General features: G+C 35.2%; 1 protein-coding gene across 1 annotated transcript in view; it reads right to left on the bottom strand.

Moving 5' to 3' along the window:
• Positions 1 to 12,911: 12,911 nt before the first annotated feature.
• The window catches only part of TAFA2 (TAFA chemokine like family member 2), a 148,945-nt gene continuing 134,731 nt past the window's right edge, over positions 12,912 to 27,125 (bottom strand). The window contains exon 6 of the mRNA XM_063308655.1: positions 12,912 to 13,747. The gene's annotated coding sequence lies outside the window, so the exon portion shown is untranslated. The remainder of the gene's footprint in view (positions 13,748 to 27,125) is intronic.

Genomic DNA, 27,125 nt, shown 5'->3' with positions numbered 1-27,125 from the left:
CTCAGTGGGCATATAGTGCCTTGAGGAGAAGAAAAGAATACAGAAAGGGGTGGGGACTATATTAATTATTATTAATTATTGATTAATTGATTCAAAGTAGGAGAGGTGCAAATTTTGCATCTTACAATTTTTGTGTCATCTCATGAATACTGTCTTTGAGGATTTAAATATAGTCAAAACAATTTCAAATTGCTTAATTCCTCATCTCCTGCAGGATTTCTTAACAATTTTTGTTTCTGCATTAACAAAGAATCAGATCAGCATGTTTTATTGATATATATACCATGGAAAACTTCTAAGTATAATTGGTACCTATAATACATACCTCTGAGACTTGTGCTGCTATCCAAGCAATCTTTTATTCATGTTAAAAGGTGGAATCAACACCTTTAAACATCCAGCCATATTCTGACTAATTTTGCCATATAAGATTTGATGCTAGTCTTCCACAGTACATATGTGTTGCATTGCATGGTAGCAGAGCTATTGATGCAACTAAGGCTGGGGAAAGTTGACAGAATTGGTACCTGCAAAAGCCTATGCATTAGCAGACCCACTGGCAGTATAAACAGCCTCCTCCTTCTTCCTGTTGCAGAAAAAAAAAAGCAACTTCAGGACACAAGCATTTATTTGGGTAGTGTTGACTTGGTGTAAAAGGTGACACCTAGTCAACATTTAGAGAGCCAGTTTGATGTAGTTGTTAAGGCATCAGGCTAGAAACCAGGGGATGGTCAGTTCTAGCCCTTAGGCACAAAGCCAGCTGGATGACCTTGGGCTAGTCACTCTCTATCAGCCCTAGGAAAGAAGAAATGGCAAACCACTTCCAAAATCTTGCCAAGAAAACTGCAGGGACTAGTCCAGGCAGTCACCAGGAGTCAACAATGACTTGAAGGGATCCCCCTCAAAAAGGGTCAACTTTGGGTGATGTAAAATCTAAGCAAGGTCAGACTTGGTGGTTACTTGGATGACATCTCAGAGCTGTAACCTAGACTGGGAAATTAAGAACATTCAGGAAGAAAGCAATAGCAAATCACTTCCATTCTGTTATCAAAAAAGGATGTGGTTCTTATTAATTTATTCTGTCTGCCCATCCCTACCCTGATCAAAGTCCTTCAGGAAACATCAGTTTTGGACTAGGAATGCCAGAGAAATTCAGTCTTACTGTATTCTGAAACAGATTGACTTGACCCACACTGTCCAATATTATATCGTGCTGTAAGTTTTAGTTATTATTCAGCTTTTGCAGACCTGAATATTCTGTATATCATTTATTTCAAACAAATTAAAAATGCATCTATTTAAAGGTGAATTAAAAGCATCTATTTAAAAGGAAATCTTTATTAGCATTTATTTTAAAAAATTACAAACCGCCATGAAAAAGCATGAGTAGGCCACATACAGTTTTATAAGAATCTCAGAGTTTGCACCATGGCATGTTTATCATTTGTGTGTATATGTGGGTGGGTGGGTGTGTTTGTGTGAGTTTGGTAAATTTTCCAGAGCCATTCAGGGGTAGGTATAAACCTGTAAGATAAATAAAGAAAATAAAGCTGCTCACAATAGTCCCTAGAAGATGTAAACAGGAGTTGTAAATAACAATAAGGAAGAATAAATCTCAAATCTGATTTCTCTACTGCAAGTATTTTTCCATAATGATCTATGAAGACATTTTAGAAGTGAATTTTATAAGTAAGCTCCCTGAGAAAACAATGGAAATTAAAAATTATGGAAGCCAGGCAGTATTACCTAAGCATTCTTGCAACAGAATGGTTGGTTGTATTACAAGACTCTTAACATTAAAAAAGTGTTGATCATGCATTTCTGCCAGAAAATTGTGATCAAACAGTCAAACGTTTCAATCAGATAGATACATTTGCTTATCAAATGGCAGGGTTTTTTTCTGACATTGCCTCTCCTGAAGTGGGAGAAACAGAAGCAGAAACAAAAAACAAGCAGAGCTAGTTGTCCCTCTCTCTTTTAGAACTAATATCTAGATGGTGTCCTAACTTGCACTTTTTTTCTATTAAGTGAAACTACTGAAATAAGGGTGATGGTTTCCATTATGACTGTACTACCTAAGGTCAAAGAAAGGGTGGCCCAAGCAAAAAAATGTATGAGCCAAGGATGATGCATTTTTCTGAAATGGTATAGAAGAATGCACCGGTAAGCCTTTTTTACCTCCTCAGTGCTTTATGAGGTATTTGAATTGGAACACATTGCCACTGCAGATGAAACTTTGGCCCCTAGCTTTTAACTACTGTTGCCAGTCTTTGCTGAGGCTGAGCAGACTTCTGCCAGAAGAATTATGAGACTGATATTGGACTGGCCATCTGGTCAGGCAAAATGCCTGGAAAACCATCCATTTCAAAGAAAGGAGATGGAAAGTTTCACAAGGCACGAGGTTTGCAATTTCAGAATTCTTACCGCTTTACACCTAAAAAAAAAATCTCTCCATTTTCAGTAAATTTTATTCAAGCATTTTAATATATGTGAAATACAACCACCAGAGTATATGTAGTACAATAGTATATCTTTAAAAAATTAGTAAGTTTTCAGAGAAGATAGTGCTTACCCATCTTCACTGTAATTCAGTCTAAACCAAGAGCTGCATTGTGTTAGCGTGAAAGCTTTGCCTTTATATCATTCTCTCTCACCAATTACCACCATTTAATTGTTTGCAAGATGTGACAATTTGAGATAATTTTATTTAAACAATAGAAAGTAGAAGTGCTTCTGGGTCATTCCAGTGATTTTCTGGTAATCTGCCTATGGAGGAGTGACACTGGCCTCTTCTATGACAGTTATGGGGTCTTCTAGCAAAGTTGCCATTTGGTTTGATTTGACAATTTGCAGAATAGGCAGTAGGAGAACACCAAGACATCATTGTTAATACTGTTGCTGGGGAAAAAAACTTGGCCCTCCCAGACATCTCTGAAAAAGGTGATACTGATGCTGAACCCTGAATAACAATCAGGAATATCTACAACCAGGAGCAAATTATGGTGTCTGGCTTCTTCTTGCTCTCAACTCTTGTCTTTATAAAGTCAAAATTGGTACTTCTGATTTTCCAACTTTCTTTTATGAAAATGAAGGATGAATGTAGAAAGCATTCACTTTTGTCTGCACCAGTTTAAATCCTGCCTATTTACAGAATTGTTGAGTCAGAGAGAGTTGAAGTCCACACACCTTCCAGTGGCCAAGGTTGAGAAACACTGATTTACGTCAAGACCACTAGTCAAGAAACAGTAGCACCTACCCCACATACCTATCCGTACAACCTGGATCCTTTTTTCTAGTATTTCACCCAGATTGATAAACTTCAACTCCTAACTGAGAATGTTTCATATGAAGAAAGTCATGCTTGTAACATTGAAGAGTGTGTGTGTTTTCCAACTTGTTTTGAGAATGACTGATAGAAAAGTAGAAACAAATGATGCTGAGAAATTTGGTAATGGAGCTTATAAATTTTATTGAATAAAATACAGAAGCTCATTTCAAATGTCATATAAACTTGTGATGTATTTCGGCTTAAACTGCATGAAAAAAAGTCATACAAGGGTTCATTACTTTCTTATTTTGAAGGGCATACAAGATTTTCCTCCACAGAGGCAACCCAAAAACATCATTTTCTTATCCATCACAGCTACTAAGCCTAGAAAGAAAGCAAGAACTAAATAGTTATTATTGATCATTAAAATCAATTAGAGATATTATTATATCCCCAACATTTCTAAATTGATCTTTAGATTCCACTCTGAATGGGCAGCTTTTGGCTCACCATTCCTTCATCTTCCTTTTGCTGCTTATTCTTAAAGCTTTGATGTCATTCTTTAGATCTATAATCTCTCCTTGTCTGCCCATTCAGAGAAATCTCGCTTGCCTGAAATGTTGCCACTCAGGTATCAAAGAACAGACTTTCCATCAGTTTCATTGCTAAACAAAACAGCAGCAAAGGTCACCTTGGGGTGGAGTGACTATTTAAAAGAACAAGCAGTATAAAGCATTACAACTTTTTACTGTGAATAAGTAACAGTCTTTAGATACTGTATATTGAACAAAGTATTTTTAAATAAGCTTAAAAACGTGGCATAACACCTCCTAAACATGTCTGCAATGACTTTACTCGATCAACATATTTTCTAACAGGATTTCAGCTCAACTCAGAGCATATGATCTTGAGAGTAGAAACAGGAAGAACAATAACTAAAGGTCTGGAGACACTTTGAAAGCCAATCATATTTGCGCAAAGGGTCTTTACATTTATGAATCATAAAAATAAAGTCTGTAATGGACCCATCGCCCACCTTGTATGTTATGATCTGGTAGTAAACAACACTTGTAGGGGAAATGTGCTAATTGAAGGAAAGTTTTAATTGCTCTCTTTGACCTTTAATCTGTTGATGGAGTGACCATTAAAAAAATTAAATGATTAAATTTAAAATACCTTTGTTCTTTCTATTGAGAAGAGGCTTTTCTGGTAACATGTTATAATTTAAACAGATTTTTCAGTTGGTGGAAACAGGGTTATGTTCTCATTATTTTGTATGGAGATTAATTTTAATGTTTGCAAAAATGTTTTCAAAGTTACAATATGACCTTGGTAATGCAGTTTTTCAGAGATTTGCACATGGAATGGACTATTATTCCACTTACCTTTTGGACTCTGGTATAATAAATAAAAGAGTAAAACACAGTGCCAAGTTCCCATTATTCCTACTATCAGGACTGTCAAAATATTTTGAGTTTTGTTTTTATAGAACAAGACAACTCAAAACATACAGTAGATAGAGTATTTCAAGGGGGGCTCTTCCATTCTGAGTTCAAATACATTTTCAATATAATGTACACACTGTTTATTATATTGGCAAACAGCCTTTTCAAAACAGCATATGTGATACTGTTCCCATGCTAAAAGTCTTTCATGCCTATAACTGCTGTCTCAACAATTTTTCCAACTCCAGATGTTTTGTTTTTAATTTGATTTGGGGTTAGGAGTACAGTGGGGCAGTGGAAATGGAGATTCTCTTGACTGTGAGCCTGATCAACAGTGAAGGTAAGAACTTGGCCTCTAAATCTGTTTCTGTTATACAGTCAGATCTGATAGGTATCAGTGTTAATGCTAAAAATAAGAGTTATGCAATATATACAAAATAAAATATAATGCTCTTATAAAAAGCAAGTTAGTTATCTAGGGATTTTAAAAAACTATAACCCAAAGTATGTTGTTGGGGTGTAAATAACAATCTGGCTGGGCAATTTTTAGACAATCTAGCTGGAAGCAAGAATTTTTCATGGTGGAACTGAATCTTTGAAGAGTATGGGAAAATCCAATTTGTCAAATGCACAGCTTGCTGCTTTTCACTCAACTGCAAGAGTCAGTCTTTTTGCTGAAGTGTGAAAGCTTAACAGTAATTTCATACCGGATTTGTATACATGGTAGGTGTCTCAGTGATACCAGAACTTCCAGGGTTGAGTGGGTTTAATTTTGTGCATACCTCTTTTAGATGACTAAAAGCTATGCTTTTGGGGACCGGGGGGCTATTTTTTATAATTAAGATGCCATATGTTTTGGAGTACTTACTGAACAATAGTATTGAAATTATTAGTGGAAATTGTTATAGTGGTTCAACTAGGCCCCATAAGCCAGATGAACCCTCAAAAGAATAAAAGGTGAAACATGATAAGGCAGTGGCAAACAGTTCAGTGCTTGGTCCTAAATAACCAAGCCAGGGTCTACTAAACCAGTTGCTGTTCATTACAAAAAACTGTTTTATAAATAAATGCTGCCAGAAATATACATGATTACAGATAAATTTATAATTTCACAAAATTGTTAACGTTTTCTATAACAAAATGATGCATACTCCAAGTTAGTATGTTTAGGTCAGGACAAAAAGTAAAATAAAATAATAAAATAAAATAAATATTTTAATTTTCATAATCATGTTTGTTCTAGCATTAACATACAAAATTGTATATACTCAACAAAGCATGTTAACTTAAACATATATCCATAAAAAGTTCTCCATAAGACTCTTAAGCCCAAATTATAAAACAGGAGTATGGTCCCTGACTGTGATCTCAAACATCTTTTGAGGACCACAAAGAGTCCTCAGAAACTGCACCACAAATTTCACACAGATTTCCACAGATTTCCTATTCCCCCTGCCATGAAAACTTTTCACCCTTTTATGATATTCTAGTGTCACTGTCCTGTTCACTGTGACCTTCAGGCTTTAAAATGAAAAAAAGAATAGAATGTCTAACTGCATCACTAAATCCTCATAAGTAGCATACAAAGTAATATTAAGTGGAAGCCCATCTTAAACCAGTAAAAAAATCACCTTGTGTGAAATTCATCACAAAATATCCAAAGAATACATAGCACGGAATTATATCTATACAGTATTCTACAAAGGACAATAAGATTACTCTGCTTTTCGAGCACAGAGATAAAGTCTCTTTCAAATTGAACTTGGTTCCTGGTGACTTCATGGACATCTTTTCTTGGTCACAGTAGAAAAAAGGTTTGCCGTTGTCTTCTTTCAGGATGTTCTTTTTCAACTTCCCCGTCTAGCCTACAGCCTTGGTATTCCGTATTGGTCTTCCATCCAAGTATTAATGAGGCCAGACCTTGCTTAGCTTTTTAGCTCAGGCAAGGTCATCCTGGTGCTGCCATCTATGTTTTGTACATGTGTCCTCAGTTTTGTTCATATTTGGCATATTCACAAAGGTATTTCATAATGTAAGTGTACATACATACTCTTAGGCAATGTTTTTCATCATCTTGCTTTTCATATGCTCCCCCACTAAGATTTTAATGAACTTTTAATGTGAAAGTTATCAAGGGACTATGACTGAGAAACAGCAGTAGTTAATTAGAACATATAAAATAGATGTCTTGCAGGACATGGGGTTGTAAGTCCATTAGTTTTGGGCAAAGCTTTTGGGGGAAAAGCCTTTACCTGCGTGGTTCATAGGAGCTAAGAAGGCCAATATTAATTTTTTGAGATGATGACACACACAGGGACATGTTTTTAGTTAATTAAACAATGAAAAACAGGCCTTTTGAGCTAACATCACATACTGCTGAGAACTGAGAGACTCAACTTCTCCTGTTCTGAAGGGCAATAGAGCCCTAACAGGAGGCAAAAAATCTTAATTCTAAAATAGAGTTCCAAAAGCCATATATTTTTTAAAACAAGAATTTCCATTTTTGTTTCTGGTAAGTGGTATCACTTTCAGGAAACTTCTGCACTGCCACAGTTTTCAGCTCCCAAACCCTCAGAAGCTGTTGGAAGGAAATCCATGATTGTCTTCCCTTCTGGTGACTTGAAATGCTGAGAGCAAGCAGCAAAAATTAACTGTTCCATGAACAAGAAAAAAAATTTCCATCCTCACAGGATCAAAGGAAAAGGAAAGAACCTGCAGCTTAGAAATTGTCAGGATTGGTCACTGAAAAGTTCCCTCTATGAGGCAATGGAACCACCATGGATTAAAAAGAAAGAAAAAAAAATCTTCAATGCAACTAAACTAGAAGGAAACCAACTTAGCTCTACAGTGATGGTGATGGTATGAAAACATAGGTTCTTTCAAACTAGTTTGAAATCTTCAGTCTCAGGAAATACTGATGCATATGTATGTGATAAATGTATCTCACACTTCCTTTGAAAACCTACAGCACCATAAAAAAACTCTAATTCCTATTTATTCCTACAATTATGCTGGGAGGTATATTAGGTTGAAAGATAATGACTTGGCCTAAAGCTATGTGACTCTGTGTTTCATGGCTGAACAAATGAATTTTTCCTCTTTTTTCCTCTTAGTTTGTTTTGGGATTTTTTTTTTTCTATTTTTTTCCTCTCTTTTTTTGGTTTCTATCATTTTTTTCTTTAATTGTAAAGATTCTTATGTTAATTGTGTGTGCTAAGAATGTAAAATATAAATAAATACATGAAAAAATGGCTGAGCAAAGGTTTGAATTTGGGTTAAATTTTTTTGTTATAGTAAGCTATTGTGATCTGTTTAATCATGGTAACAAATGTTAAGGGATAGAAAGAAAAGCATACCTGTTCTGCCTTTGGGTGAAAACAAGTAGTAGGTTCTTTAAAATTATGAATGCTGATAGTGTCTTTGCAAAAAAGTATGACTGATTTGCTCAAAGCCAGAGTTTTAATGTATTATATATAACACAGACTCTCCCAAACCGGTGCTTTCCGTTGTGTTGGGACTCCCACTTCCAGCATAATCCATCCAGCTGCTAACCCAAGTGAAGGGCAACTGATTGGGAAATGCTGATAAAAAATAACCTGATTATAAGTGCACAGGCACTCAACTGAAATCTTTGCTGAAGTATTTACACTAACAGGTTATCAAAGAATAAAAGACAGGTAGCATTATATCTTCTGAAAGCCATTTTCTAACAGCATAGAAAAGTAACATAAATCATATCCAAGTATGGAATTAAACACTGAAGACTGACAAGCAATCATTAGGTAATGTACTTTGTGCCATTTAACAGCAATCAAAATTAGAGGAACTATTTAATTTCATCGAATTGTTCAGCTGTGTCATCTTCACAAGGCAATGCTCAGTCAGTTTGACTATTAGCAAGAAAACAAACAGCTATGATAAAAAGATCTGGGTGACATTTGCAGTGAAAAATCAAAAGGCAGGCCTCATGTGTTGCTATCCTGGTTTGCTATTTGAATGAGGCTGCAATTCCAAACATGAGGGATTAAAGATACCATCAGTGGCAAGAGATGACAACAATAAATATTTACAAGTCAGAAGCATTAAGGGACCATCAAGTCTGGTCAAATCCACCTATTTGTTCCACGCAGATAATCCAGTGTTCAGTATCCTATAACCAATGAACAAACACACTATAGGAGAAATTTCTATAGATATAATAACTTAATCTATTTTCAAGGAAATAATCCAAACAAAATAAAAACAATGAAGTAGAGAGCCTCTAGCTTAATAACAGAAGCTCACTGAGAACCGGTAGAACTTCCTGAGGACCCTTTCAATCCTGATTCTAGGGAATTATGTAGTTGAGGCTTGCTCTGTGATGTCATCAGAATCTATTAAATCATGGTGGCAGCCACAAAAGAGGGGAGAAGAAAATATGCAGTGAATACAAGGGATTCCAGGCTAATTAGGAGACAGGGGAAATACTAGTATGTAAAATAACAGGCTGAATTTCTCATAAATCCAATTTTTATTTTTCCCATAGGAACTATTGGCTCCAAGCATGGAATCTGAATGATGTATAAGTACTGCATTATTGGCAGAAAGTCTGCATTGGAAGAGTCTATATATGCTGCTCTATTTTCCCCCCCTTAGTATATCTATTTATGCCAAATGAAGACTAAGCAAAGCAGAAAACACAAGCTCTGATAAGATCTTCACCTAAAATGCCAGAGTTGGAACCCATTTTGAAGTCTAAACCCTGGCTTGTTTAAGAGAGGCAAGCCAGGGATGCTAATCTGCATATCATGCCTTTAAAAGGCACACTGAAGAACTTCGCACAGTTTGTTTAGCTCCTCTTGCTGCTGGGGAAGCCAAGCAATGGTGACCAGACTCACATACTGAAAGTCAGAATTCATTAGAAATCTAAATTAGCCTGATAAATATGGCTATGACCATATTTATTTCACTGCAACATAACTTGATGTCATCTTACATTAAATTGTATTATAAAGTTATATGCCACATTGTATATACCACAACAAAAATAATTTAAATAGTGTACCAGGAATTTAGATTGACACAGGTACCATTCATAGGCCAAATATTTTCCAGATTAAACATTTTAATCCAGTTCTACTGGCTAGATGAATGTTAGAACCTGAAATAATCTCAAAGATTACTGCTAAAGTCCTGAGATAGAGAGGAAAAAAACCATACTTCAAGGTAACATCTAATCTCAGATAATAAAAGACCTTGGAGCTGGGTTGTCAAAAACATTCAGTAGATGAGAGAATCTAATCAAATTATCCATTCAGTCATATCCAATCCTTGGCGGTTTCATAAGCCAGCTCTCTCCATAATTTCCAACCTTGTACAGCTCCTTTCAGTTGCTTTATATTTTGGCCTGTGTCTGCTTTGATTACATCCAACCAGTGTGTTCTTTGGTGTCCTTGCCATCTTTTGCCACTGACCATTCCAAGCATAACGTCTTTCTCCAACAATGTTGATCTCATGACAAGACCAAAGTAACTAAGTCTAAGTTTTGTTGTTTTTCCTTCTGGTGAGATGTCTGGTTTGATGCACTTCAACACTTCACTGTTATCTTTGCAGTCCAAGGGCCTCCTCCAACACCATAGTTCAAAAGAATCAATTTTCCTTCTATCCAACTTTTTCATCATCCAACTTTCACAGCCATATGTAGTTATGGGGAACACGATAGTGCAGACTAGTCTACACTTAGTCATCAAGCTGACATCCTTGTTTTTCAAATTTGATTCATACTCATCATTGCTGTGCAACCCGGCATGATTCAGCATTTAATTTCTTGGCTGCATTCACCATTTTGATTGACCAGTGATCCTAAAAAGGTGAATTTTTCCATGCATTCCACCTCCTCTCCATCAATCACTGTTTCGATGTTTCCATTCTCTGCAGTTGTCATGAGTTTGGTCTTTTTGATATTCAGAAAGAGGCCAAACTTCTCACTTTCTTCTTTGAGTCTCATGATTAGGTGCTTTAGGACTTCCTGGGTTTCTGAGAGGAGGGTTGTATCATCCGCGTATTGAAGGTTATGTTTTTTCCGCCAACTTTTACCCCAATTTTTGATTTGTATAGCTCCAGTTTCCTGATGAACATTTTGGCATACAACTTGAACAAGAAAGGTGACAGAATGCAACCTTTCAATGGTCAATTGATTTCTCAAAAGACATTCAAAAAAGGTTGGCTATCATCTTTTTTATGCTGGAGATGTAATCAATTTAAAGAAAAATGAATGCATATGCTATGGTAATGTCCACTGGTATAAGTAGTTCCTTATTTATGAGATATTTTAACCGTGGTGAACAAGGCTCTTGGAAGAAAATTAAAGTTTAAAGATAATGTTAAATTACATTCTACAAGTTGTCTATTTATGAAACATTATGAATATATCATGCCCAGGCTGTTGAGAAAAAGGTAATTACATATTCCTGAAAGTATGTGTATGTACCAGACTCTAAAAGCTGACTCAACAAAATTTGTCAATTCTTAGCTTTCGAACTGGTTTTGTATCAATGGAGAGACAAGTTTGGACCACATGATTCTCTATGGTCTAGGTTTAATTTGTTGTTTAAAAGTTGAATTGTAATCTTTTGTATGAATATAATTTCTATAATATTGTAGAAAACTAGTAAAAACTTTGCATCTTAATTTTATTGTATCATTGTATTTTATTTTTTATTAGTTTTTCAGGTATATAGTTTATTTCTTTAATTGTTCAAAGTGAAATTTACAAATTTTGTTCTTAATTGTTGTATTTATATCATGTTAAAAATCAGTAAAGTATTTTTAAAAATCATCCACTATTTCCACATAACTGACATGAAATCAGAAGACTTGATCTAGGGGATCCTAAAATGTTTAGAGTGACTCTTATCTGTTCTGATCTGATTTGTTCTCAACTAATTCAAATGTTCCCATGTATATATGTGTACAAAGCTTGTTTTTTTATATCTTAAAGTTATTCCATTATCAGTTATCACATTAACCTATTGCAAATACTCAGTTTAATAGATTTCAAAATCCATTTATTTTCACTTATTGATATGCACATCTTACACTTGTTTATAACACAATATTTTTAGTGTTGGTTTTAAAACTAATCACAAAGGAACTAAATGCTGAAAACCATATTATAGAATTTTGACTAAACTGAGGCCAAACTTAAGTCTGCTACAAAATTACAATTCATCATACTTTTCAAATGATCTCCTATTACATATACCTTTTTAAAAAAATCAATACATTATTAATCCCTTTAAAATATCAACATACCTAATTCTATTGCCAATTCCTCCTAATTAAGGTTTAATTAAAAATAAGAATATTCCTGCAAAATATTTGGACTGATGTGGAGCAGAATTACACTATACATTTCAACTTTGATTTTAATCACCATTAGTTTTCCACCATCCAGTGTCAAATACAACAGAAATAATGAAATAATTGTGCAACAATTGTGCATTAAGTGAAAGAGCACAGTACCCAAGGATGTTCATCCATCATATAACTCATTTATTTCTAATTAGTTATGTCAAGGATTTGCAATAAAGGGATGAGTCTTTACCTTTTCATAAATTTTAGTAGTCATTTAAAACAGTGGAGATGTTGAAACAATTATTTCTATCAGGACTGAATTTGTGTCATATTCATATCAACTCACAAAGTAAATCAATATAAATAATTTCCCTCTTTGCCTTCTTTAAGACCAAGCTGCTCTTACAGCCTCAGTATTTCTAAATAGAATGGTATATGTTAAATGATATATAGAATTATACATTCTATAATAACTTAGGGGGGAAAAGTTTACAGCTCCTTAAGGCATTTAATTTAAAAAAAAATCAGTGAAATTAAAAATAGAAGATAGAAAACAATTTCTAATTCAACAAAACAGCTGCTAAGTGGAACTAAAATTCCTGGAGTAGACAAGAAAAACATCAATAGTTTCTAGATTTGGAAAAAAAAAAAAAGAGTATTTTCCCTCTCAATAAACATCTAAGCATCTACCTATGCATCCAGGCAGCAATACTGTCCAAGCAAAAGACAGTTATTTTAAAAAAAAAACTTAAAACTGAATGAATACCATCAAATCTCAGAACAAAAATTAACATGCATCCCTGTCTTCCTTCATAAAATGACTAGCTAGTGTTAATTATTATTTATCACCATCTTTTAAGAACTTAATGTTAATAAATTCACAAATTAAAGTTTAATTATAAACTTTAAAATTATATAAAACAGATATTTTAACAACATAAAATATTGGGAAGGGTGTGGAATAAAATTTTCATTTTTGACCAATCTTTTATTTATTTGAAAGGAACTGCAGTAGCTGGTTAGGAAACAATATCTGACTTATGATATATTAGTATAAGAATGAAGTATTCAGATAACTACTACGTGTCAACAATAATGATTAACAATGGATATTACATTTCCATTCCTATAAGAAAAGCAACTTCAACGTGTTGAAATATATAGCCTTGGAGCTTCAAGATTAGAATTCAAATTAAAGTGTCTAAGGCGGTGCTGTATCCGAGGTCAATTTCTGGAACAATAATTTGATTAAACCAATGCACAGTTCCACTAGTATTTGAACAGAGGACTGGAAATGTTTCAAATAAGCTATATCAGTACATTTCAAAGAGTTACTTTGTAGAGGTTAAATATTTTGAGTCCAAGCCAAGGATCAAAAAGACTACTACTTCTTCAGCATCCTTTTAGCATCTTTTTCACTTCCTTTGCCAAAAAGTGTGTGTTCTTTTTTCCTGTTTTTACAAATGTACAGTTCTTCCCATTGAAATCTTTATATTAGACAGTTTGTGTGTCTGACTTTCTTGCACTATTGATCTCCAGTAGCTGTTGATTATAGCGTATATCCTCACTGAACAAGTTGTCCCAGCAATTTCAACCCAAATCTCAAAGATCATATTTAGCTAATAGAACTTCCAAATTCTCTGTATTGGATGTTATCAGTCTTGAGTTTGATGTGATTTATTTTTTGCTATCGAGTTACCTGTAAAAATAAGATATAAAAAGAAGACAAAATGAAATCTAAATGAACTCAGAATAAGATTTATAAAGGCACAAATCTATTGATATAGCCTTTATGCACAAAAAGCATTTTTAACATGAAAATAGCAATATGGCAATGATTAATTCTGTGTATTCCAAATCAAACAGATAAACCTGAAATTGAAACAGATACCAATAAGAAAAACAGCTTCCTCAATTGTTGAAGGGGAAAATTGTCAAGGCATTTAACTAGATAAAGGCCTGCTGAGAATATCACAATATTTCTATTTGAGTATGCCCTCTTGTGTTGAAATCTGGTATTCTCCACCAAATCTAATATTCTGGGCAAATCTCCTTTAACTTATACAATTTGTAGTGGCCAATGATTTACTATACACACACACTTGATCTTAGCCAAAAGGCCAAGAAAAAGGTGGGTGGGCAAAGGCCTTCTGATCTGCACACCCAGCCCAAAAGCAGAAACACTTCTGGAACAGCCACTAGCAGAAACATCTCAGTAACATTTCCTTAGCAAAGGTCTGTTCTCCAAAGCAGAACAAATGCTGAATGGAAGAAATTCAGTGCTGTCTGACTAAACAACTTTTTTTGCAGCTGATGATCTTTACTTTCCATGGAATTAGGAAGCTGTTTCCAAGCATACAGAATAACTGTTCCCAATCTTTGCACAGCTGCTTGAACTTCATGTGGTGGATCTTGAGTTAGCATGATGACACCTCATAGAATAATAAAGTATTTCCAACTATTACTATTGGGCCAGAAACAAAATAGCTTTCTCCCTTGAAAGGGAATGTTCAGTGCATCCCTGGGGTGGGGGGCAGCTTTCTGAAGATTTCCCCATTTAGTGGCGTTTTAGATCTCATGTGAAGATGATTCTAGAAATTCTTGGTTGAGACTTTAGAAAATCATCATTCAAGGTCCCTTTGAAATTTGTCTTCTTCTTAGCTGCTTGCTTGCCTTGGTTTAGAAATTATGCAATAGTTTACAAAATGTCAAACAAACACAAAATATTAGCTGACAAATAATATAAATTGATAATTGCTTTAAAAAAGCAATCTTAAGTATATGGTGGTAATTCTCATATATTATTATGCAAAGCCAATAAAAAGCAAATAAAAATAATTATTTTTAAGTTTCTCCATTTTACATATTCAGATTTCTTATACTGTGCTTCCACATAAACAGTTCATGTTGCTAACATGAGAAAACATTTCATAATTCTCAAACAACACTAGTGCATTTCTAGTAAGCACATGAAGACATATTTAAAACAAAAAGTAACTAAATAATTCAAAATAAAATTATTCTCTAGGATTTGGATAATTTTAAAATGCATTCTTCAATCATGATTTTTCTGATGTTTTCTTTTAAACTACAGTCATAATCTGAAATTTTTGGGGGAACAACCATTCAAGAGAGAAAAATATTATGTACATTAACTACAGCCTTCTTTCTATTCCTTCATTTAGAAAGCAGACTTCACCAGAGTACTTTCATCTGAGCCAACATTATAAATAAAAGGGCCCCTGAGAAAAAGTATGCAAGACCGAAGATTTTATAGTGATTGGATGTTTCCCTCTGCTTGACTTCAATTTGAAAAATGAATAGAAAAGAAAAAAAATCTCTACCATATCAAAGCACCTTTAAGAACTATTTCTGTTTTGTCAATGGATACAATAAATAATCATGTTACTTTTGGGTACAAAACTTCATTAAGCAATGCCCGCCTTTCTCTGGAGTCTTGACCCGCTGGATTGGCTATGGTAATAGTACATCAGGGGAAATCTCCAATTTTGAGAGTCCATGCTCCTTTATGATGAAACATTCCTTTGCCCACAGCAAAAACCATCTGCATACAGCTCTTTTATCAACGTGGAAGAGTGGAAACACTGTGAGAATACTAAAAAGGTTGCTTTAGGAGTTTAGTCCTTCCTTTAATGCTCAAAAACCTCTTTTATACAAAAAAAGAAAGCACTAATGGAATGATATTGCTATTTATGAAGGCAGGTAAAAAGAAACACTGAACATACGAAGGCAGGTTATATAATTCCTTATTGCCTGTACTAGCTTGTTTTCAACCTGGTGCCCTCCAAATGTGCTGCTTTACAACATGTGGTAACAGGAGATCCTGGAATATATGGAGATACCAAATCAGGGAAGGCTACCTATTCTGACTTATACCAGCTCTGCAAGAACAGCAGCAGAATCTGGGGAAAAAATCATAGCCTTCATGAACTCTTCGTTCATGATTGATGCTCCTCAAGTAGCTTTCTGCCTCAGTGGTGGAAAAACACTCTCTCATCACCAGTGTTGATATAACATTAATCTTACTGTCCAGTTGGATTTTGTATTGAAAAAAAGAATACCATCTGCCAATGACTTAGACCAGGCTTATTTCCAAAGCCTCCTATCTGAGATCTTTTATCTGGAGAAACATAAGGGCCAGGGCCTTCTGCACTCAAAGCACATACCGTGTCACTGAACCATGCTACCTTATGGCACAATGTAAGGTAGGAAGAGTCTATATTAATAGAAAGATACTACCTCTTGTTCAAATAAGTGTTGCATGTATCTATGTGACTATCACATTTTAATACTTTTTGCTATCTAATATCTGTAGGATTGATACTTAACAAGAATTCTGAATCAGTTTTAAGAACCAAGAAACCTGACTTAGAAGTTTCAGTGAGACTTGCACTTAATAGGACTTACTATTTTTTCATTATGAAGTATTTCTCTTCTGACCAACCCTTCTATTTCCAGTTACTCTGATAATATGTATTAACAGCATGGTTTATTTATTTATTTATCTTATTTATTCACCACCCATCTTGTATTATAACCACTCTGGACAGTTTACAAACAATTAAATTAAGAGATTAAAACATTGTTAAAATAAATATAATATAAATATAAATACACATAAATATAAAAAGATAAATTATAAAATCTGAGATGCTGAATAACAATCTCATAACTGGCCCCATCGAGGCAGTATTAATCATACCAATATTTTAAATGGGTCAAATGCAACTATATACTTTTGTTTTATAAACTATAATGTTTTACTCCTATTTTTTATTTCTTAGAAGACAATTTGTAAAGCATATTGAAAAATGAGTTTTAAAAACATTGATAGATCTACTGATCTTTATCCTTATTGGTAGACATTTGGTTACTGCCTATATGGCTGAGAAAATACTTTGTCATCCATATTAAATGATGGATATATTGTTTAGTGTGTATGCATGTATCTCTATAGAGAGACAAAGACTGTACTTGGCCTGAGAACATAATAGAAAGAAGAATGAAAATATTCTCCTGGTTGTGCCCAAGAAGCAAAAGTAATAAATAGACAGAAATCTGCAAATGTGACTCACAACGCTTATGGCATGTTTGGTCTCCTGTATGAAAACAGTGTCAGATATATTTGCAGCATATTGAAGCTCATAGCAGTTCTTGCAGAAAACATCAAAAGACCAGAGCAGTAAGTGACTACCCTTCACTCATGTGAAAGGATTTATCAGTTCAAAGAAAGGAGGCTCTGTAGCTGAAACTGACAGTGGAAACAACCTTCCATAAGAAAGGCAGACGTACAGAAGAGCAAGCCCACTGGGTATGAGTAATGACCAGAAACAAAAGAAGACAAGTTTGCATCAGAAACCGAATTCCGAAACAGTTTTTAGGTCCCTACAGATGAAACATGCTCTGAACTTTCAAGAGGAGAAAATTCTACATTATGGGTGATTAAATGATGGACCCCTAAAGAACAGAGGGGATGGTTTTTGGTGCCTCATTATGTTAAGGTATTGAAACAAATATATGCCACCTGGATCCAGCAGCCTGTGAAGTATACTAACTATCAAGAACAAGGATCAAGGACATGACAGAACAACATCCAAGACTTATCAAGTCGACTTGACAATGATTCCTTCCAACTGATACATGCGGAGACAAATTATATCCAAACAGCTACAACTGTATCACCCCAGTCTTTTAAAAATACAGAATGAAGTGTAAGACCTTGGGGTCATAGATCATCTATTTTTCCAGTCCATGGAAGATAATTGGAAAGGGAAAGAATACTGAAAATCAGTGATTGGCCAGGATTGGGTCAGTAGGAGAATTGTGATTTCCAAACCATTGTCTAAGTTATCTAAATGATGTCATGATGGGACAAACTGGAATGCAGACTGTTAAAGATAAGTTTGGCCAAAGCATGGCATTTATCTTAATTTAATTAATTAATTAATTGAAGGTTGGTCTTTAAACTTAATTCTGTAATGGCAGAAATTAAAATCCTGACATAAGGACCTCAGAGAAATATCTCTGTATTGTAGAATGGGGGGTTGTTAAACTGGACCTCTTAAACCACTCAGAGAAGAATATGAAAGACCATTGGCTCATAAAATTCATGGCCTTCATTGTGTATGCACTGATGCCCACACCATTGGAAATAAACAAGTTGAGCTTGAACTCTTCATACAGAAGGCCAAATATTTAATAGATATAACAGAGCTCTGGTAGGATGACTCCCATGACTATATAGTATAGTAAATATAGTAACTAAAGGATACAAATTCTTCAAAAGGGACAAAAGCAATAGAAAAGCAGAAGAAATTGCACTACATGTTAAATATATATATATATATTCCCGTTCAGAAATCAAAATGCTATTCTGTAACTTAAAATAAGCATAAGAGGAAACAAAAAGCAGTATTATTGTTGGTGTTTATATTATTGCTCTCCAAACTAATGAGAATACATAGGTAATGTCTTCCAAAAGCAAATGGCAGATCTTTCAAAGAGGCATGAAATCACAATGATGGGAGGCCTTATTTACTCCAACATCAGTTGGGAGACAAGAAATACCAAGGATAATCCTTCCAGGAAATTCCTGACTTTTCTTGCTGGCAATTTTCTCTTTCAGAGGGTGGAGGAAGACACAAGAGTGTCCTTGACTTGATACTAATCAGTAGGAAATACTAAGTTCAGGAAGTAGTAGTAGTAGTAGAAACATTTGGGGAAAGTGCCTCTGTAATGTTGGAGTTGGTGATTGTTAGGAAACTTAAACTGAGTATAGTTAAACAAGTACCTTGGACTTCTAAAAGCAGTTTTTAGTAAAATCATAATTATAAAAAAGATCCCAGGGCAAAAGAAACTAATAGAAATGGAACACAACTTGGATGGCAGTTTCCAAAGAGGAAGATATTAAAAGCACAATTGCAAATAATTCCAAACAGCAGAAAAAAATATAGGAAACCAAAAGACGCTAATGTAGTTACACAAACTCTTAGCGAAGATGTGTATGTGTGTATGAGATATACAGGAAATGAAAAGAGGGCCATGCTACAAACAAAGAGCACAGATAGGCAAGGACTACAGACCTTTGTGACAAAAATGCAAAAACTGAGAATCAGCTGAGGTTGGCAAAGGATCTACGAATTACAAAAAGGACCTTTTTATAGCTGATCAGTGATGATAGTAAACTGAGAACAGGAAAAAGAAAAAGCAGAGTTATTCAACTCCTACGGTTGAACTCCTTGTTCATTCTTCTTCAACAAAAAAAAAGTGTGTGTTCCACAATGAACTGTGAAGAACAGGACAAAGTCACAGGATTGATGCTTGCGATTGACAGAAACACGGTAAGGAAATACTTCTTTATTTTGAATGAATTTGAATTTCCAGGATCAGATGAAGGACATTGCCAGGTACTATATGAACTAGCTGATGTTCTGGCTTATATATCATCCTTGAACAAACCCAGAAAACTGATACAGTACCAATTAACTAGAAAAGAGCAATTGTTTTTGTTTGTTTGTTTAAAAAAAGAAAGAGAGAGAAGGGGAATGTTTGGGATGCTTTAGTTTGGATTCCTTTACTGAACTTGGGACTGGAGCCCATGTTCAGTAAATGGCCCTTCCAACTGCATGATAGTATGGAATGAAATTCAAAAAAAATATTTATTTAATTTTTATCCCGCCTTTATTATTTTTATAAATAACTCAAGGTGGCAAACATACCTAACACGCCTTCTTCCTCCTCTTTTCCCACAACAACAACCCTGTCAGGTGAGTTGGGCTGAGAGAGAGTGACTGGCCCAAGGTCACCCAGCCGGCTTTCATGCCTAAAGCGGGATTAGAACTCACAGACTCCTGGTTTCTAGCCTGGAGCCTTAACCACTAGGCCAGACTGGCTCTCAGTTTTTTTACATCATCCTTAGATTCAGTTGGGGAAGACTCAGTAAAAATACATGAAATGGTCCTGCTCCAAAGACATAGTAGTAACCAAAGAGGAATCCTACATCCCAATATGTCAACTAATCAATTGCTATTCAGCTGCCCAATGTAGCATTACACAGTGCATGATCATCAACATGGCATGTATACAGAAAATGAATTCATGTTGAAACAGATGCATTGTATTTGGATAACTGATACTTGTTATTATCATTATCATTATTGTTCTTGTTGGGGGAACTTTGAAAGATTTTCTATTGCTAGCTATCCTGTTGCTCCCTTTTTTTCCCCCCTGTATCTTTTTCACTTACAAATTACACACTTTTACTCAGAGTAATAATCAAAATAGGCCATCTTTGCCCCTCTCTGGAACATAAATCCTAGTATAAGAGCAGGACTATCACCCACTATTGTTAATGACATGGATTCAATTACACATTAAGGTGAGGTAGACTGTTTGAATGTAGCAAATCAACTTCATAAAAATTTAATTAAATTTTAGCTAATATCCACCCATGTTATTTACAAGAAGGGTTTTATTTTTGGATTGTATGCAAGCTTTCCAACACAGCAGCTGGAAGGTACAGGCCTGTGCCAATTTCTTTACTTTTTAATAGAAAAAGAGAATTTGACAGCAGCACTGAGCTGAACTTAAAAATCCTTGGAGAACACTAACATTCCAAATGTGCTGTAATCAGTTCCAATCAATTTTAAATTAATTATTAATATATCTGAAAATTAACGTTTGCCTTTTGTTTGAGCAATACAGATTAAAAGGATACAACTCCTGAAATATTTATATGAATTAACTTTGTCATACTTTGCAAGACATTGTTCCTTTGAAAATAGTGTATCTTCTTCCACATACATTATATTACAAATACAAAGAATTAGATTCTCTTCATTTTCTGTGTGCTCAATGTGCAATTATGGTATAATTACTCTGCTGTTTCAAGACTTTTTAATTTAAATTTGTGAATAGCTGCCATGAGCCAAGTATAATTGCATATGAACTCACTAGTTAAAACAATAATGCATAATTAAATCTAAAATAATTTTACACCTCAGCTAAAGTTGGACAAATGCATATTCAGCCTGCATTGCATCACTTACCCTACAAATAACTCAGAAAGACCCCTGAAAGAGAAATGTATTACTTAACCATTTTAGTACATAACTGTGACTGCTTCTGAAGCAGAAAAAAGCTGGAGATAATAAACGTGTGTCTAAACTGGATTGATGAAAATTTCCTACAAAGAACAGGCAGAAGTATAGGAGAAAATGACTGGCCCAAAGTCACCCAGCTGACTTCATGCCTCAAGCAGGACTAGAACTCACAGTCCCCTGGTTTCTAGCCTGATAGACATAAAACATAGCATGGATAGAATTGGGAACAAAGGTCTTCCCAAAGTATACAATTTTCTCTACAAGATTCTAAGTGGGGGTCTTGTCACAGAGTAAATTCCCATATGGAAAGTAGCATTAAGAAGATAAAGTGGAGGGGAACAGGGAAAGAGGAGAGCAATATTCAACACTAATGTCCCTATACTTCTACCAATCAAATATTCTATCAACAAATATTTGCTTTATACAGACTGAAGACAAACTGGGTTCAATCTTATTTGCTATCATAATTTATGCTCCTGTCCTTGATTTTGGCTATTCTGTATCTGATACCAATTTTCCTAATCACTATAGAAACTGTGTCACATTATAAAGCTGTGGTAGGAAATGACAGGTTCTTTCTCCAAATGGTGTTTTATTAGTTTCTACTTCTCAGGAACAAAAGGGGGTACAGCAAAACACAAGAGAGAATCAAGAATAGAATCCTAAGGCAGCAGGTATATTAGATAAGGAGATGTCAGAAATCAATGAACTGTATGACAGAAAAAGATGATATTTATTTACCTTATTTGCATGTTCTCCATTCCCAGAGGCTCTGAGCAGCTAACGATCAACTAACCCCCTCTCAAAAATAATAAACCCACCATAAAATAAACTAAATACAGCATCAAAGTTATACCAAAAAAATGTACAAAAACACATGTTGCCAAATTCAAATCTTTAATCACAGCAAGCTTTCCTTCTGCATTTTATGGAATAACTAGATTTTAACTGCTTTATTGAAATACAGAAGGGAAGCCCTGAATTTAAGGTATTGAGGACATTACGTTGCAGCTGTGAACTCAAGATACTAATAAAACTCATACAATAAAATAAGTGAAGAAAGTATGACCCAGATGTGGGAAATGTGTGTATGCATGCATGTGCAAGCTCTTCACTCCAACTACAAAAAAATAGCCCTTAATTTTACATGGGAGGGGGGTGCCTTCAAGTCAGCGTTGACTCCTAGCAACTGCCTAGATTAGTACCTGAAGTTTTCTTGGAAGCATTTCTGTCCTTGCCGCCTTCCCTAGGGCTGAGAGAAAATGACTGGCCCAAAGTCACCCAGCTGACTTCATGCCTCAAGCAGAACTAGAACTCACAGTCCCCTGGTTTCTAGCCTGATGCCTTAACCACTGCACCAAACCGGTTCTCTTACTTTTTAAATTTTTACTAGATGCACTTATAAAAGCTTATTAAAAATATGGATGGCAAACACAATTTTAAAGGGCCATTCCTTTCTTTTAGTTAGTAATAAAAAATAAATGGGCTACCTGTGGTTTTAAAACATACTTGGCTAAGTGATTAATATGATTAGCTGGCCAACAGAAAACAGATTGCTAGTTTCTTGCCACCAATTAACTAGTACCTACTAATCAGCTGATTAGTCAATCCATTGATGGTGGGAAATCAGCAATTCATAGTGGATCACTGAGAGAAAAAGGGACAATGGAGGGAGAGGGATGACTTCTGTACTGTATGCCTGTGTAATTATAATATGTGAATGTGAATGAGGGGAAAGGTGCATACCTACATGTGAATGGATGCATGTGTGTCCATGATGCCTGAATTAGCAATATGTACAGCCATCACAGAATAGAAAATACCTTTGCTGAGACTGTTGCTGACACAACATGCATAGGAATGTCAAAACAAAAAGGAAAAAAAAAGACTAGATTCCTTTGTAGTATAAGCAATCTACATTGTGTTGTATTAGAATGAATTCTCACAACCAGAAAAAGATATTGATGATTTCTCACACTCTGTAGACTGAATGTTTTTCTGGAAACACACTTCTGAACAGATGGGGAAGCATTCATTATAAGAATATTGGAAAGTGAATATCGTATTTTCCACAAATCAACAGCAATATGTGAGGCTGTATAAGCAAAAGAGGCTGTATTAATGCTGTTTGCAATGATTCAAAATGAAAAACAACTAACTTTTTGGATTGGGTGTTATTCACTGTTTTGTTTTTGTTTTGGTGCAATGTTAGCTAACAAGCTTTCTGGGTTTTTTTTAATCTGTTCAATCGTGTCCGATTCTCAGAGACTGCCTGGACAAGTCCCTGCATTTTTCTTGGCAAGGTTTTTTATAACTGGTTTGCCACCAGAGTAAAATTTCAAATGCAGAACATATTATTTCAAATAAATATCTCCAGGACTCAAGATACAAAATGAAAATGCAAGACATAAAAAGACTTTGAATAAAAAAAATCCCAAATTATTACATTTCCCCTAAAAAATAAATATGATAAGATGGAGTGGCTATGGATTGGGGATTCCTCTGTATCTGGAAGTTTACTATCCTTGGTTCTGGATGGGGTTGCACTGCTCCAGACAGACCCGGTGCAGAATTTCGTGGTTCTCCTGGACTCACAACTCCTACTCAAAGAGCAGGTGGCAGTCATGGCCAGGAGGGCCTCTGCTCAACTTCATGTTGTGCACCAGTTATGCCCTTTCCTGGATCAGGAAGCCCTCCAGTCAGTCGCTTATGCCCTAATCATCTCCTGTATAGATTATTGCAATGCGCTCTACATGGGGCTACCCTTGAAGAGCATCCAGAACCTACAGCTGGTTCAAAATGTGGCCGTGCAGGCAGTCATGGGTGCCCCAAGGATGGCACATGTAACATCTTTGCTGCAGGAGCTGCATTGGGTGCCAGTTTGCTTCTGGGTCTAATTCAAAGTGTTGGTTATCACCTTTAAAGCCCTACATGGCATGAGTCCAGGTTACCTGAGGGACTGTCTCACCCCCATTACATCGACCTGTTCTACCTGGTCAGACAGAGAGGGCATGTTACGGACCCCGTCCATGAAAGACTGTTGATTGGCGGGGCCCAGGGAGAGAGCATTCTGTGCCATTACCCCTGCCCTATGGAACACTCTTCCCCCAGAGGTGAGGCAGGCCACTACTCTTCTGACCTTCCAGAAAGGAGTGAAGACTTGGCTTTGCCATCTCACATGGAACGTGAGGAGGGGTAACCAATCCTGGGGGTGGTTGGCACCTTGAAGAGGCTCCCATGAATTAAATTAAGAACTTTTTATCATCTTTATCTTGGACTGTATATTTTACTTACGAACATTGTTTTTATTGTATTTTAATCTTTATTTATTCTAGTTTTATTGTAAATCACCCAGAATCACTCTTTGAGTGAGATGGGCGGTGACTAAATTTGAAAAATAAATAAATAAATAAATAAATAAATAATGACGCACGTGCGCGCGCACACACACACAGACAAGTAGTCCCAGAACAGTCAAACTACTGTTAACTAAAACACTAATGCAGATAACTGGCAAGTTTTATTAATCATATCAACACGAACATGAATAGTCCTGCACTTCTAAATTTATTTCCTATTTCACCTTTCATGCAGAAAATTTTATTCCCATGAGGAAATGTCTTGGCCATTCTCTATCACTGTAAAATCATATCACTTAGCTATATGAAGTAAAATATGTCAGTGGTCAGCTTATTGGTATGGATTCCAGGAATTTTCTGACTAGTTTGCTAGTGTTCTAGCAGAAATTTAATATATAAGCAGTTTTGGTGCTTATGACAGACCAGGGTGGATTCAGATGTACAATTCAGATGTACAATTCATTAGACCAGTGTTTCTCAACCTTGGCAACTTGAAGATGTGTGGACTTCAACTCCCAGAATTCTCCAGCCAGCAAGCTTGAGAAACAGTGCACTAGACTGTGTGGTCAAATGCTTCTTGCCGATACTACTGTTTAATAAAATCAATATGAAAGACTGAATCAATTTCAGAACAGAAATTCAAAATGAAGATGCTATTGTAGTTTGTGGTGATTGCAACAATCCAGGAAAAAGTCAGTTCAAAAATTCATATAACAACCCTATGAGTCAGGGCTCTGGAAAGTAGGCTTTTTTTACATAATACAGTATTAAAACATTGGCTCCATCTGACCCCACTGTCTAATCACATACTTGTCCTAGTTCTTTCCTGCTCTCCATTTTCTCCACATGATTCAGTTCAAGCTACATTATAATTAGAAATGGAGCCAAAAGATTAGTTGTCTAAGCTAAACATTCTCCAAATTTACTTTAGTGGCAAAACACAGTTTGAGGAGAACTAGTTCAATACTTTATAACAATAACCATATAGTAAACCCTCAGATGACAAGATCACCAAGACAGGTACTAATTCAGCTGAGTTTGTTTATCCTACTAATCAATGTCTCTTACCACAATGGAATTTGTTTATCTTACTTTTAGTGCATGATAAAGTAGTTCTGCTTTCTTGTGCATCAACTATTGTATACTGAAAATGGAGTTCTGGTTATCCTTCACCAGCACTTCTTCTTTTTAATCTAATTACCAACTCCCTTATTTTAATTCATAGGTTGTTTCTTCATAAAGAATTGACATATGAAGAGTCTGGTAGTATATAAATACTGGAAATAATGAAATGAAACCAGTAAAATAAGAAGAAATATGGTGCCTATGTTGACCATAACTCAACTATGTTGACCGTAACTTTAATATCAATTTAAGATATTAAAATTTCCCTTTTCCACAGAGTTGAAATTACATCACCTCATTATGTATCAGTGAATTAAGAAAAAAGCTTTTCAGCTGAGGTGTAGATTTCCTGAAAGCTTAAAGACTGGCACATTCCATTTTGGAAACTGATCACTTACACATAACCAGGATTCTGTACTCTAACTATACTAAAGTTGTAGTGGAAGTTAAAACAGAAATGAATGTATGTATATGCAATGGTTCAAAGACTGAAAGTATCGCTTCCATCCATATAGTAGCTAACCTAGCCTAACATACTCAGTGAGTTCTCTTCAATAGTCAGAATCTGCCTAGAATTATTCTAGTGATGAGGCAGCAGAAAGGTACAGTAGGTAGTTATGTAGGTAATCCTAAATGAGAGAAAAGGGCCTTAGCAGAAGCAATTGCCGGGAAATGGGGGGAGGGGGGTTGCTAAGGAATAAATCACTATTTTCTCCAAAACAAAAGTACAATGTGTAAGATCTGTACTAAGCCTGTATAACACAAGTGCATTCACCAAAGTCAGAACACACACTCTCGGTGTAAATATACTCTAGGAAGCAATGCATACCCAAACTCTCAATGAAAGTGCACCCCCAATGTATATTGCAGACGCATACCTATGTACTACAGTAGATTCAGCCAACATCTTAATACACATTTTTACCATGTTAAATATATCATCCTACAAATTATAAGAAGTGATTGTTTAAACATTGATATATATTTTTATACGTTGTATATTTAGGAGAGTACATATTCCTATAGGAAAGTTCCAGTAAGCGCTTATAGCAATTACACTAAACTGCAAAAAAAAATTATTAATAGCACATTACAGACAGTAATATTTTCTCAGGGTACAACCAATAAAATCCGCAAAATCTGTTTGATAACAAATACATCGTTTTGGTAATGGAAGCTGCACAATGTTATTTTTAAAGTGACTCCACAGGTAACCCCAGAATGCTTTTCCTTATCAGAAATGAAATTTTTTCTATGATTTACATTTTTTAATCAAACAGTACTCTGCATTTTAGTGAGAGAGGGTGTTTCTGATAGCAACACCTCAATTATAAAATTTTATCTTAAAGGTGGAATGGTGGCATTTAAAAGGGAAGTGAAAACAATTTTATCTCTCTGATTTTTATAATGTAATATAATTAAAGGTTTTCAACTCAAATCTGAATTTTAGTTAATTTTTGGCATTTGATTT

This window comes from Candoia aspera, chromosome 7 (genome assembly GCF_035149785.1).
Source record: "Candoia aspera isolate rCanAsp1 chromosome 7, rCanAsp1.hap2, whole genome shotgun sequence".
NCBI classification, from domain to species: Eukaryota; Metazoa; Chordata; class Lepidosauria; order Squamata; family Boidae; genus Candoia; species Candoia aspera.
This window is presented reverse-complemented; position numbering and strand designations above follow the sequence as displayed.